The sequence below is a fragment of the Phocoena phocoena genome, chromosome 2 (assembly GCF_963924675.1).
Source record: "Phocoena phocoena chromosome 2, mPhoPho1.1, whole genome shotgun sequence".
Lineage (NCBI taxonomy): Eukaryota > Metazoa > Chordata > Mammalia > Artiodactyla > Phocoenidae > Phocoena > Phocoena phocoena.
In genome coordinates, this window is record NC_089220.1 from 76,009,275 (window position 1) to 76,023,958 (window position 14,684).

Genomic DNA, 14,684 nt, shown 5'->3' on the forward strand with positions numbered 1-14,684 from the left:
CCGCTGTCGAGAGTCCAGGAAGCCAGGCAGTTTGGCCCCGCACAGATAATCTTTTTTGTTGAACTGTTCTCTTTTGTAGAACAGTTCAGAACGCTGGAAAGTTTGTATAGAACTGAGCTTTTTTTCAGTGGTTGGAAGGGGGAAGGAAAAGTTTCAACCACTAGGGCTCGTCCGGGATTTGAACCCGGGACCTCTCGCACCCAAAGCGAGAATCATACCCCTAGACCAACGAGCCACGCTGACAAAAGTTTATGTACTTTTCCTCTGAACCTTACTTCTCCGTCAGCAATTGGCTGCCAGGCTGCTCTGGAGTTTTACCTTATGTTGTAACATTTACCTTTCGCTTTGTTTAGCTCTTCCGTCTTGAAGAAGTCTCACGTCTGACTCCAGCCTCGCTAATTCTCCTCGATCCTTGTCCTGGACGCCTCCAGACGCCGGATGGGGTGAGAAGAGTCAGCTTTTCAGACGCCAGGCCACCTGTCTGTGGTCCCGCAAGCCCCGCCGGGAGGAGTCTAACCTTGAGCTCCAGCCTAGGGGGAGCCTGGAGGGAGCCTGGAGAGAACCGAGTTGGAGCCTGAGGGCCCGAGCTGGGGTCGATTGCAATATTGTAGGGTCCTGAGCCCCAGGACAGACGCACAAGATATGTATCTGCCGGGCTGCTACTGCTTCGCGCGAGTATAAAATCCTAGGGGCAGGACTGATGGGCATCAACATACGGGGAGCCAGTATTTTGATCTGTTGGAGGTGAACCAGTCTGGGGCGTGTTCATAAAGTCCAGACCCCTGCAGTTTCCCAGAATGAGAATCAAATGTTCCATCTCTCTACCTCTGCTTAAATTGTTTCCTCAGTCTGGAATTCTCTCTCCCAGTCTCATCCCAATTCACGTCAAATCCTGTTCCTCCTTCCGGCTCCAGCTCAAAATGATTTTTGTGGAACTATAAAAATCTATAAACAGCTGAATAAATTAAAAGGGCCTCCCCCTGAATGAATGTATGTGTATAGAGTGAATGAAGGTCTCAGGGGTTTGTCCCGCAAATTAAGAGTCCCAAAATTAAGAGTCCCAAGGGCCGCCGGATATATATATATATATATATATATATATATATATATATATATATATTCTGTACCAGCGAGTGGTCTTGGATCTCCAAACTTTGGACCTCAGGCAGCAACCTAAGCTCAGCTAGAACATCCAACCCAGAACTTCCTTAGTTGGTTGGAAGAGTTGGTGCACACTCCCTTTTTAACTGAGAACCGTGCCCAACAAGTCCAACTTTTCAAGAGGTGATTCTCGAAGTTCATGCAACCATGCTGAGTTTATCTTTGGAACGGGGTAAGGTCTGGAGAAAATGACTCCAGAAGAGGGAAAACGACGTAAGAAACAGGAGAGCAACGGCTCGCTCGATGGGTGGTTGCAACCCCCAAAACATCAACACTTCCTTCGAGCCGGAGTTGAACCAGCGACCTAAGGATAACCAGATTGTTTTACACTACAGTCCTCCGCTCTACCAGCTGAGCTATCGAAGGAAATATGGAGGTTATGTTCGTACTATTCTATATTGAGGACATTGATAAGCAGAGGTTCGTGCATAATGGCCCACTAGTTGCCGGTGCATGGACACCACTTAGCAGCCAGCTTAGGAGAAAGTTCTACATCCGCGGTTCTGCAGACAACCCCCCTAGAACTGGATTCTCTTGCTTCAGGTACGGGTTTCCAAGCATGACCAGAGAGTGGGCTCTTCACCGGCGCACCTAGAGCCTGTGCATCCCGAGGCCGCCCCGGACCGTGGCGATCTGCTCGCCCCCGGGCTGTTCTCTTCACGGAGTGCGCTGCCCGGGGCCTCCCTGGCATGATGTGTGTCTAAAGTGGGAGCGGACACCCGGGCATCGGAGAACTAAGGGCTGAGGTGGTGGAACATACAATTCTGATCGCGCAACTGCGAGCCAGAGAGAAGGGCGGGCCTCGGAGCTCTGGCCTGGGCCTTTCTTTTCCACACTTCCTGCGCTCGCCTCCAAATCCAGGAGCGTTTGCACATGCGAGCTGCTTCTCTCTTCCGCTTACACGTCCACAGAGTAGGGGAGGGAGGGGTATATAATACATATGGCTAAACCCAATGCTGCTATGAGAATTGACTTGGAGAAACTATTTTAAGGTTTTTCAAAGAGGAAGCCACAGTTTCTTTGAGTCAATAACAAATTTAGTGACCCAAGTCCCGACGCTAATTTTCCCGCTGAGATACTTAAATGTTCGAAAATCCACTGAAACATGAAAACTTGTCGGACCCCCAAATCAGGACAGCTGACGCCGGCTCTTCCCCTGTGGGGAGGGGACCTTGCTCTGGGCTCTAAATCTGCCCAGAGCGGGTGCTGAGGGCTCGATCCCAACTCTTTCCCCACAGCCCTTAGGCCCCGCTCCGGCTCCGGCCGCCCTCAGGGCTCTTGCTGCAGGTTCGCACAGCCAGGGCGTCCGCGGAGGCTGGCAGCGCTCCCCGCAGTTTGTAGTGGACTCCGCCACAATCTAGGCAGCGAAGCAGCACTTGCGCATTCGTACTGGAAACTGAGAGGAAGTGGTTCCGCTCGGGTGTTTATTTGGCACATCTGAACACTGGCGAGAAGATATGAGCTGAATTTTCGCAGGGGTTAAAGTAACGAGAGAGAGGTGAGTGGCTGGTGAGGAAGATTTGAAAATAATAAATACACACGAGGCCCCAGCGAGATTTGAACTCGCGACCCCTGGTTTACAAGACCAGTGCTCTAACCCCTGAGCTATAGGGCCCCCACATATAACGCTTATTTCTCTCTCCCAGCTGGGCCTTTATTAGAGTGTCCGTAGGTACCGGGCGACCAAAACCTGAACGTCGTTTCGATCTATTTCCCAACTACTGGAACTCAGTTTGTAGACTCTTACTGGGGACAGAGCAATATGGGGGGGGGGGGGGGCGGTGACAGGACCTACCACTATTTTAAATTGCAGAAATCTGCCCAACCCAACACAGTCTGATGCAGTGAAAGCTTTCCCCGCCTCTGCCCTCTGCAGATTGTGAAAATTAAGATATCTCACATGAAATCCAGACATCCGCACTTGGTTTTCTCCTTGATTTGGACATCCACCGATCGGCCTGCCTCAAGTTCGTTAGACTAGGGACCTCTTTACAGCTCGAGTAGCAGCACCAGAGCAGGCATTCGTTAATTCTCTGTTTAATTCTTCCCTTCATTCAATAAACACTGAGCTCCAATTCTGTGTTAGGCTCTGCACTTAGGAACGAGGCATCCAGATATGGTCTTTACTTTGAAGTCACTGGCATAGTCTTGTGGTGTAAAAGAAAGTTAGTTTTCATGAAAGAGAACAACGAAAAGTAGCTGTGCCCGGTGTGAGGGGCGGTGGACAGTGTCAAGGTACACAAAACTACAGAGTGAGCCATCACAGAGGCAGGCCTGCAGGAGGGGATGGGACTTGAGCTGCGCTTTGAAGAAAGGTTAAGACATACAAGTTTGGGGGCGGCGTGATCCCTGGTAGAGAAAAATTTATGAGCAAAGTTGGAGAGAAAGACCTAAGCATTTAAAGGGCCAAGGCAGACACTGGGGCAGATGCCGGCCCTGGTGGAAGTGAGGGAATGTAAGACAAGTTATCAGGAGACTGTGAAATTTCTGGAATGAAGTTACACCTTTTTAAAAATTGAACATGGAAACTCACAAGGCTTGGAGATGCAGAATGAATTGAAGGGAAGAGAAACCAGAGTCAAGGGGACACCAGAGATTGGCCATGGTGCAGATCCTCAAACATACAATGCAGGAGAATAATAGTTACAGGACTGGAAAGGAAGGAATGAATGAGAGAGACACACGCAAGGGAGATTCTGCTGAAGTTAGATATGAATGAAGAAGAAATGAGACAACAAAGGGGAAAGAGTCAGGGAGGATTCTCAAATATCATACGTTGAAGAAACAAGATGATACTGAAAAAAAATCTAAGGGAGAGATGTGTATCTCGAGAAGGCAGAGGGGGGAGAAGTGCTCAGATTTAGGTAGGCTGAATCTGAGGTGTGGTTGGAGGATATAGGAGTTTATGATAGCCAGAATACTCTTCTATCTAGAGCTCTGTAGATTGATAGGTCAAGGTTAGATCAAATTACATAAGTCATTTATTGAGTCAGAGCCTCTAAGGGTTATGTGCTCTTGAAAGAAGAGAGTAGAAAGAGAAAACAGCAGACACCTGAACCTGAGCTTTCTGAATAGCCCTGTTGCAGGTGTTTGTCATACTAGTGAGTGTCCAACACTTTTTAAACATTTTCCTTACTTTTTGTAATTTGACTTATGTAAGTCTGTCCTAGAAAAGTTGCTTTCCCACCTGGCGGCTGAGAGTGAGCATGTTACCTAGGTCTACCAATCAGATGCATCCAGGGAAGATTTCGGTTTAGAAGTGTAAACCAGGAGTAAATAATCCCACAGGGAAATCCCATACTTTTCCAATGGTGAAGGTGTCAGATTCTTGGGTAGACAGACACATACTAACACTATAGATTTCTTAAATCTATAGATTGCTGTCTTTCTTCTGTTCTGGAAAATTCTCAGCCATTATCTTTTTAAATGTTGTTTATCTCTGTTTTTTCTTTCTCCATTCATGAAACTGGAATTAAACATATATTAGACCTTCACACCCTGTCCTCCATTTCTTTTAACCTCTCTTCTGTATTTTCTGTCTTTCTTTCTCTCCAAGTTGCATTGTGGATTACATGTTCTTACTCATAATCAACTAATTTTCTCTACAGCTGTGTTTAATCAGCTGTTAAAGCTACCCACTGAGTAAACTGTAATTATAAATTGTAATTTTCAATTCTAGAAGTTCTATTTGCTTCTTTTTCAAAACTTCTAAGCCAAATTTTGTGATTTCCCATTCCTCACAGATATCTGCCACTTTTAAAAAAATCTCTTTAAACATAGTAATTATAATTTTTAATATCTATAACTGATAAGCCTGTATTATGCTATCTGTTGCTTTAGTTGATTCGTACTCATGTCACATTGTTTCCATGTGTAACTGGTCATCTTTGAATGTGTACTGCTCAATATCTTTGCAAAATTATATGCAGTGAATTTTTGAGGTCAAGTTGAAGCTGTCTTCCTGGAAAAAAAAAATATATATGGCTTTTGTTTCTCACATGTACCTGGACCATTATCAGCCCAAGAGGACCCTGAAAAAAGTTCATGGCCAGGCATTCCCTGGGCCTCCAAGATGATGTAAGCCCAAGCTGCAAATCAGACCTGTGATCACCAGGAAAAGACGAGGAAAAGCTGACTGCTCATCCTTTCCCTTTTCTCTTGCTAAGCTTAGCTGATTTCTGCTGAGCTCCACAACAATTAAGTGGAAGGTTAACTTCTTGTTCATCCTTATCTTGTGAGAATATCTCTTTGGGGTCCCAACTTAATATTTGGCAGAGTGCCTTACTAGAATTTCCACTTTTGGTGGGTGCTGGATCTTGACATCTGTCCCTCTTTTTTCTCACACCCAAAGATGCTGCCAAAACTATAGCCCAATTTTGCAGTAATTAGCAAATGTCTTAGGAGCTACAAAGGTTAATGCTCTCAGATTTCATCTTTCCTTTAGATCCTGACCTATTAGTGGCTTGTTATCATATCAGTACTTTGATGCTTTTATGAAGATTTGGTAAAATCTTATCCAATATTTTTATCATTTTTCCTCAAGGAGGTTGGTACAAATTAATTAGCCCACAATTACTAGAACGGAAATTAGAGTGGTAGGAGTTATAAAATCAATCATATTCTACCACATGGGCTGAGAAGCAGAGAAAGCATTACTATAGAAAGAGCATAAGGGAGAGAATGCCAAAGAACAAAAAAGAGAGCGGTGACAGTGAGAAAGGAAGCCTGGATACCTTCTAAGTCCCTAGCTATGGCCCACTTCAGAGGCCTCACTGTATTCCCACTTGGAATCTATGAGACTTCCCTGAATTCTTAAAGAAATCCTCCCTTTTTGTTTTAGCAAAAATTATCTTCAACTTAAAAGACTCCTAACTAACACTGAAAGTGTTAGTATGTATCTCTCTACCTCACTGCTTTTATCTTCCAATATTTGGATCAACATTTATCAAATGGCCGTTATATATTGGCAACAGGTTGCCCTGTACAGATCTTTGCTCCAGTCAACTTGGTCCACTTATAATTCCCCAGATATAACTCACACCTTTTCCAGTTGTGATCATTTGCTTATTATTTCTTCAACTAGAATGATTTCCCATTCCTCCATACTTAGCAAACACTACTTATCCTGGAAAAACCATCTCAATGTTCTAATTCACAATGCCTTTGCTTTTTACCAAATAGATTTCATCTCTTTTCCCCTCTGAAACCCATGAACCATTTTTTGTCCTTGCTATTCCTTCCTCTACACTCCCTCTCTCAAGATTTTGAATAGGACACATGTAATGGAAGTGTCCCCCAGCACCCAGAAGTAAGCATCCAGACTGACATTACCCATTCAACTACACTCAACCATGAAATTATCATGATTCTCTCTTCCTTCCCATATTTCTTCATCTTATATGAAATATTGTCAAAAGGATGCACATTTTAATTTTTTTAATCTTCCAGAATTACTTCTGAGTTGTGGTTTTCTGTGTATTTCTATGTCCATCTTTTGGAAAATGCTACAAAAGATACAAAGAAAGAACTGAATGAGATGGAAAAGAAAAAGGGAAGGAGACTGTACTGCAGTCTCCTGTAGTAGTTAGATGGCTTTGTTTTGTTTTTAGAATTGTGTGTATTAGTACATCATCTGCAGTTTATATATTATACAGCTCCTTTAGGGGAAGGTTGTATGGATTATACTTCTGGGTCTCCAAAATACCTAGCAAAGTGACCACCAGCACATATCAGGGCATTAGTAAATACTAGAAATGGAGAGCAAACAAATACACAGATATGTGCAGAGAGTGAAGGAAATTATTACCCTCAGAAATCTAGAATATAACAGACTCTTATAGTTTCCTCTTCCTGAAATTCTTGGTAAAACAAGCACTGAAAATCTCTAAGGGACTTCTAGCTGTCACCCAATTTAAGCATAAATTCCAGGAAACTAGTCTGAATTCAGGTGCCAGTTCTCATATTTATGTGGTCACTGAATGGTGTACCTGACACCAGCACAGAGATGAATGTCTCACCCACCCAACACACACAGAGTATCCTTACAGAAAAAGGAGAAGTAACCTAAGAATAAACATATGGTTACCTACTGAGACTGAGAATCTCTAAGATAATGTTCATAAAAAAACACTGGGTAGAAACAGTTTAACATGGCATGTGCATTTAGCCCCACTGGGGCAGATTTCCTCTGAAAAATCTCTGACCTCCTTTTTCAGGCCAATTCATGATTTCAGACCCTCAAGCAGGCACACTTTCTAGTGAGAGAAGCCCCACTTAAGAAACTTATCTTATGCAACAGGACAACCTTTGTTTTCTAAACATCTGTTCAGTGGAAAGTGTTTTTTGTTCATGGATTGGAAGAATTAATAGCATTAAAATATCCAAACTACCCAAAGTGATCTACAGATTCAGTGCAATCTTTATCAAAATCCCAATTGTATTCTCTACAAAAATAGAAAAAAATCCTAAAATTCATGTGGGACCACAAAAGTTCCTGATTAGCCAAAGCAATTTTTTTTTTAAGTAAATATCAGTGTTTATTTACAGCTCTTACAAGGACTGGATTTATTCTCTTTGATCTCTTTGTCTTCTTTGAACCCTTGACTAGCCAAAGCAATCTTAAGCAAGAAGAACAAAGCTGGAGACATCATACTTTCTGATTTCAAAATGTATTACAAAGCTACAGTAATTAAAATAGTAACATACTACCATAAAATAGACATAGATCAAAGGAACATAATATAGAGCCCAGAAATAAATTTTCATATATATATTCAACTGATCTTTGACAAGGGTGCCAAGAACACACAATAGGGAAAGGATAGCCTCTTTAAGAAATGGTGTTGGGAAAATTGGATATCCACATGCAAAAGAATAAAACTGGACCATTATCTCATATCTTATACAGAAATCAACTCAAAATGAATTAGAGACTTAAGTGTTAGACCTAAAACTATAAAACTACTAGAAGAAAACATACGGGAAAAACTTCTCAACATTGGTTTAAGCAATGATTTTCTGTATATGACACCAAAAGCACAGGCAACAAAAGCAAAAATAGACAAGTGGGATTATGTCAGACTAAAAAGTTTCTGTTCATCAAATGAAACAATCAATAGAGTGAATATTTTCTACCAAATAGGGGAAAACATTAGCAAACCATATATCTAATAAGGGATTAATACCTAAAATATATTTTTTAAAAAATCATATAACTCAATAGCAAAAAAACAAATGACCAATTAAAAAATGGGTAAAGGACCTGAGTAGACATTTCTTAAAACAAGGCATACAAATGTCCAACAGATATAGGAAAAGGTACTAACATCACTAATCATCAGGGTAATGCAAATCAAAACCACAATGAGATATCACCTCACACCTGCTATAATGGATTTTATCAAAAAGACAAAAGATAGCAACTGTTGGTGAGGATGTGGACAAAAGAAAACCATTGTGCACTTTGGTTGGAATGTTAATTGGTAGAGCTATTATGGAAAGAGTATGGAGGATACTAAAAAAAATTTAAAATATAACTACTTTATGATCCTGTAATTCCACTTCTGGGTTTATAGCCCAAGGAAATGAGATCAGTATCTCAAACAGACATCTGAACTCCTATGTTTATTGCAGAATTATTCACAGTAGCCAAGGTATGGAAACAACCTAAATGTTGATGGATGAATGGATAGAGAAAATATGGTATACATATATACAATGAAGTAATATTCAACCTTTAAAAAGAAGGAAATTCTGCCATCTGCAATACGTTTCTTGCATTGTAAGTTTTCTGCATTGTCTGGGATATGATTAAAATGTTAATTTCAGGTAGACTAATAAAAATGATGCATTTAGTAAATTTAAGGTTAAGAACTTAAAGAATGATAACTAAAAGTAAAACAAAATGGAGGAGATAAATGGAATGATAAAAGTGCTTGTTTAATACAAAGCCAGAAAAGGACGATGATGATATATTTAAGATTATTTTAAAAATCAAAATGGAGTAACTATGTTTCAGTAACTATGTTCATCCAAAATGGAGCCAGGTACCCATTGTGGATGTGGTTTCAGAAACGTTCCCAAATCACAGAGAACTTGAATTTTCTGAACTTCAAGGACATTACCAGTCATTTTCAAAACAACATCTAGTACAATATTTGTTTTTCTCTTTCTGACTTATTTCACTCTGTATGACAGACTCTAGGTTCATCCACATCTCTACAAATGACCCAGTTTTGTTCCTTGTTATGGCTGAGTAATATTCCATTATATGTATATGTATATATTTATATATACCACATCTTCTTTATCCATTCATCTGTCGATTTAACTCATATATGTGGAATCTAGAAAAATGGTACAGATGAACCTATTTGCAGGGCAAGAATAGAGATGCAGACCTAGAGAATGGATGTGTGAACACAAGGGGGAAGGGGAGAGTGGGATGAATTGGGAGATTAGGTTTGACATAAATACACTACCATGTGTAAAGTAGATAGCTAGTGGGAACCTGCTGTATAGCACAAGGAGCTCAGCTCGGTGCTCTGTGATGACCTAGATGGGTGGGAAGAGGGGGGAGGTCCAAGTGGCAGGGGTTATATGTATACATATAGCTGATTCACTTAATTGTACAGCCAAAACTAACACAACATTGTAAAGCAATTATACTCCAATAAAAGATATATATATATATATCTGCTAGCAGCTGCTAGCTACAACCTTGTAGTTTCAAAATGTCCCCTACCCATGTCACAACTATGTTATCATTTCAAATCCCAATCAATCCTTGCTTAATAAGCACGCTTACTTCTAATTCTTGACAAATAATTTATGTAACCCCACAGTTTTTTGCCGTTGTAAGCTTCCCTCATTTTGTAATGCAATGGAACACAATTCAAGTACTTCCTTGAATTTATGCTTCCTGGGCTGCAGTCCTAACAAACCCCAATAAAAGCATTTATTTTCTATCTCAACCAGGTCTCTCTTCCTGGATTTCTCGGTTAACAAGGAATAAAGAAACAAAGAACAGATAAGAGGGATCTTACTGTAATGACACAAATGTTTTAAACCTTGATTATTGTGATGGTGGTACAACTTGGTAAATTTACCAAAATAATCATTGAATTGTACACTTACAAAGATGAATTTAAGGTATGTAAATCATACGTCAATAGAGTTATTTTTTTTTAAGTATTGATGGGAATAATAGAAAGCAAGTAGCAATTGGTAGACTCAATCTCCTCTGTATCAGAAATTACATTTAATGTAAATGTTACAAATATTGTAGTTAAAAGCAAAAATTGTTAGCTTGAGTAAAAATGAGACCTAACTCTATGCTGTTTATAGAAAACACATTTTAAATGTAAAGACAAGTGTTGACAGAAATAATCAATAAACAATGAACAATAGAAAGAGAAAAGAGTTTTATTTGTTCCAAACCAAGGACTGTACCCTAGGAGACACAGATTCAAGAAGCAATTGAACTGTGTTCCACCAACCTATAAAATGGAGGCTTACATAGGCAAAAACTGCAAAGTTATGTAAGTTGCTTGTCAAGATTTAGGTTTGGAGCTGGCAAGAAGTAAGGGTGTTTGTTAAGCAAGGATTGGCTGGGGTCCAAAATGTTTGCATAGTTACAAGAGGAGACCTAAACCACAGTCATTCCATTTTGATTTTACAATACATTATTTTCTTTAATGGTTAAAGCAGATGTACAATGCATGTTTGACAGGTCATAAGACAAGCTGTTCTAGTTAGTGTAAAGTTCAAGCCAAATTATGTATAAGCCAGAATGACTTGTGATGATGCAAATGTTTTAAACATTTATATATGGAAATTTATGAAAAGTTTGAGTTTATGAATTCAAATACATGAAAATTTCTTCCATTATACAGATAGGCTGGAAGTAAAAAAATGGAAAAGACATACCATTGAAAACTCTTTAAAGGAAAAAGGATGATGTAGTTATATCAATATCAGACAACAGATTCTTTAAGGTGAGAAGTACTGTATGAGATATTGAGGAATATTTTATTATAAAAGGGTCAATTATATACAATATTCCTTGTGGTACATCCATACAGTAGACTATTATTCAGCACTGAGACCTATAGCATGAGCTAACAAGCCATGAAAAGAAATGTAAGAACTGTTATGGACTGAATAACTATGTTTCTGCCAGATTCATATGTTGAAGCCCTAACCCCCAATGTGATGGTATTTGGAGATGGTCTTTTGGGGGTAAGTAGTGTTAGATGGGGCCATGAGGATGGGGCCCTCAAGCTGGGAGCAGTGTCCTTATAAAAAGAGATATCAGAAGGCTTGCTTTCTCTTTCTCTCTCCTTCTCTGCCATGTGAGGACAGAGTGCTTGCCTGCAAGCCAGACGATAGCTTACATCAGAATTCGACAATCCTAGCACCCTGATCCTGGACTTCCAGCCTCCAGAACTGTAAGTAAATAGATTTCTGTTGTTCAAGTCACCCAGTCTATGGTATTTTGTATGGTAGCCTGAGCTGACTAAGACAAAAAACTGAAATGCATATTACTAAATGAAAGAAGCCCTTCTGAAATGTTACATATTGTATGATTCCAAATATATGATGCTCTGACAAAGGCAAAACTATGAACAAAACAAAAAGATCACTGGTTGCCAGGGGTTGGGGTGAGGGAGGGGTGAATAGGCAGAGCACAGAGGATTTTTAGGGCAGTGAAACTATTCTATTTGATACAGTAGATACATGTCATACATTTGTTAGAATCCATAGAATTTGTAACACCAAGAGTGATCCCTATTGTAAACTGTGGTTTGGGGGTGATAATGATGTATCAGTGTGATTCATTGATTGTAACATATGTACCATTCTGTACCACTCTAGTGTGGGATGCTGAAGATGGAGGAGTCTGTGCATGTGTGAGGGCAGGAGGTAGATGGGAACTCTATGCACTTTCTACTCAATTTTGCTGTGAACTTAAAACTGCCCTGAAAAGAAATTCTATTTAAACTCTCCACAATATCCTTGAATTTTTATGTATCTAATAACATGTCTTCAAAGGTAAGAAACAAAAGTTGACATAACTGAGAGAAGAAATAGAAAAATACACAATCATCATTGGATATTTGAACACTCCTCTCTCAGTAAGTATTAAACAAGTAGACAAAATATTCAGTGAGGACTTCGAAGGTTTTATGAACACAGTAACCAATATCTGGTACTGGGAGGTAACTAGATAGATTCCTAACAAAAAGAAAATTTGAATAACGTTTACTATGTATATGCCAACTACAAACTGGCATTTGCCATCTGCCTCTGCAAGGATTAAGTCACTAGCCACTGCAGCCCCTGACATTCAACACACCCTGAAAGGGGTTCAGAGTGGAGATCAGGAATGAGGCAATCTGTGCTCTGGGAAAAACTGGCAAAACAGGCCTTTCAGATAGTTAGATATTTTCAGGAGGAGATTTTATGAGCCCAAATTCTTGCATCTTCTTACATCTAGAAAAGCACTAAAATCATTAACAGAGACATCTGCTCCTTGTGACTAGCAGCAAGCCTTGCCAAAATGTGTGCTTGACTGCATGGACCCCCCTTCACTAAAATCATATACAATACTGGGTTCCTTCCTACCTCTTCAGAGCTGTCCCTCAGAGCTATCTGAGATGCTGTCTCCCAGGCTATAGTCCTCATTTTGCCCCCAATAAAACTAACTCACAACTCTCACATTATACATGTTTTTTCAGTCGACACATACTTCAATCACTCAGTTGATAGAATGAAGGACTGTAGGATGCATATCCTGGTAGACATCCTTAGGTCTCTAAGGTTCAAAGGAGAATGCAAGTATTTTGCACACTACTGACAAGGGTGTGAACTCTACCTTGTCTAAGTCTGTAAAATGGACATGATAAAAAATACACTTGGACATAGAAGATCAAGGGTAGATGAGATTCCATTTTCTTAGGCCGAGATCTTGTAGGTGCATTGTTCATGGACCTCAGACGTCCTAGGCTTCAAGTCTCTAAAGTTCTTTCACAGATGAGAAAGACCTCTGGTATCAAGTTTCCAGGGTGACCTCAGTTGATTAATTTGGATATGTGCAAAGTTTTCCATGTGGCCTAGGAGAGGGTAAGGGTGCAAACATTTCTCCTAGTTTCTCCTGCACGCTCATGTGTCTTTATGCCATGCCCAGTAAGACAAATACATGTGGCCAGAGACTTCAGAAGATAGCACCATTTGATTCCATTTTTGCGTAGTTCATCTGAGACCTCTAGCGTTTCTAGTCCTGGACATCCTTGGGTCCACATTCTATTCATGTCTTTTTTTTTTTTTTGCTGTACACGGGCCTCTCACTGTTGTTACCTCTCCCGTTGAGGAGCACAGGCTCCGGACGCACAGGCTCAGCGGCCATGGCTCACGGGCCCAGGCGCTCCGCGGCACGTGGGATCTTTCCGGACCGGGGAACGAACCCGCGTCCCCTGCATCGGCAGGCAGACTCTCAACCACTGCGCCACCAGGGAAGCCCTATTCATGTCTTAAGGGTCACAAAGTGACCGGTACTGTTCACCAGTATTGGAAGGACCTTTTCCTTGTCCTTAACAGTAGTCTTTAATATTTTGCCAGGCTTTTCCCTCTCATTTATATCCAAGGCCTCTCATTTTTCCCCCACAGCCACCATATTGAGCATACATCTCTTCCCTGCACACTGCTTTCAAGAAGTCTGTACACCTTTGACTCCTTCAGCTTGCCTTCCTCATTTCTGTTACAATTCCAAAATAAAAAACTGATCTCTGCTGCAGTAGTTTTCGAAGCATGGTCCCTGGATCAGTAGCAGCAGCAGCACCTCACAACCTGTTAGAAATATAAATTCTTAGGCCCTTGGTCTTCTAAATCAGAAATTCCAAGAGTTGAGTCTAGCAATCTGTCTTTTTAATAAGCCCTCCAGGTGATTGTGATGCATGCTAACATTTGAGGGCCACTGCTCTACCACTGGTGAGTTGCCCCTCTCCAGTGATCTCTTTCCACACCAGCAGGGAGCTCCAGCCCCAATATGTCTACCTCTATTACCCTTGAAAATACATTGAGGTTCTTTTACAGAGATCCCACAGAGAATCTGAGTTAGCAGTCTTCCTGCAATCCCTGTTCCCTTCACTCTTATGTTGAAATTTATGGGATTTCAGGAAGAGATCTCTATCTCTATGCCCAAATTTCCCCCTTTTTATAAGGACACCAGTCGTATTGGATTAGAGCCCACACTAATGACCTCATTTTAATTTGATTACTTCTGTAAATACCTTATTTCCAAATAAGGTCACATATTGGGGCACTGGGAATTAGGACTTCTATATATCCTTCTGGAGGGACACAATTCCACCCAAAACAAAGACCATAGAATTTTACTGGAGGCCCTGGGAAAATCCCCTTTATGTGTCCTGGGAACCTTCAACACCACCAAGAGAAGGGATTGATTTTCCCTTCTCTTGGGGGAATTAAGAAACAATGACAATTGTCTATTCTTAAGGAAGTGA

At 40.7% G+C, this 14,684-nt stretch overlaps 3 non-coding genes across 3 annotated transcripts; all 3 read right to left on the minus strand.

Moving 5' to 3' along the window:
* Positions 1 to 163: 163 nt before the first annotated feature.
* On the minus strand, positions 164 to 235 carry TRNAP-UGG (transfer RNA proline (anticodon UGG)). The gene has a single exon. It is a non-coding gene; the product is annotated as a tRNA-Pro (tRNA).
* A 1,202-nt stretch (positions 236 to 1,437) lies between these two features.
* On the minus strand, positions 1,438 to 1,527 carry TRNAY-GUA (transfer RNA tyrosine (anticodon GUA)). The gene is given in 2 exon segments: positions 1,438 to 1,473; positions 1,491 to 1,527. It is a non-coding gene; the product is annotated as a tRNA-Tyr (tRNA).
* A 1,176-nt stretch (positions 1,528 to 2,703) lies between these two features.
* TRNAT-UGU (transfer RNA threonine (anticodon UGU)) lies at positions 2,704 to 2,776 on the minus strand. Its single transcript has one exon. It is a non-coding gene; the product is annotated as a tRNA-Thr (tRNA).
* Positions 2,777 to 14,684: the final 11,908 nt, after the last annotated feature.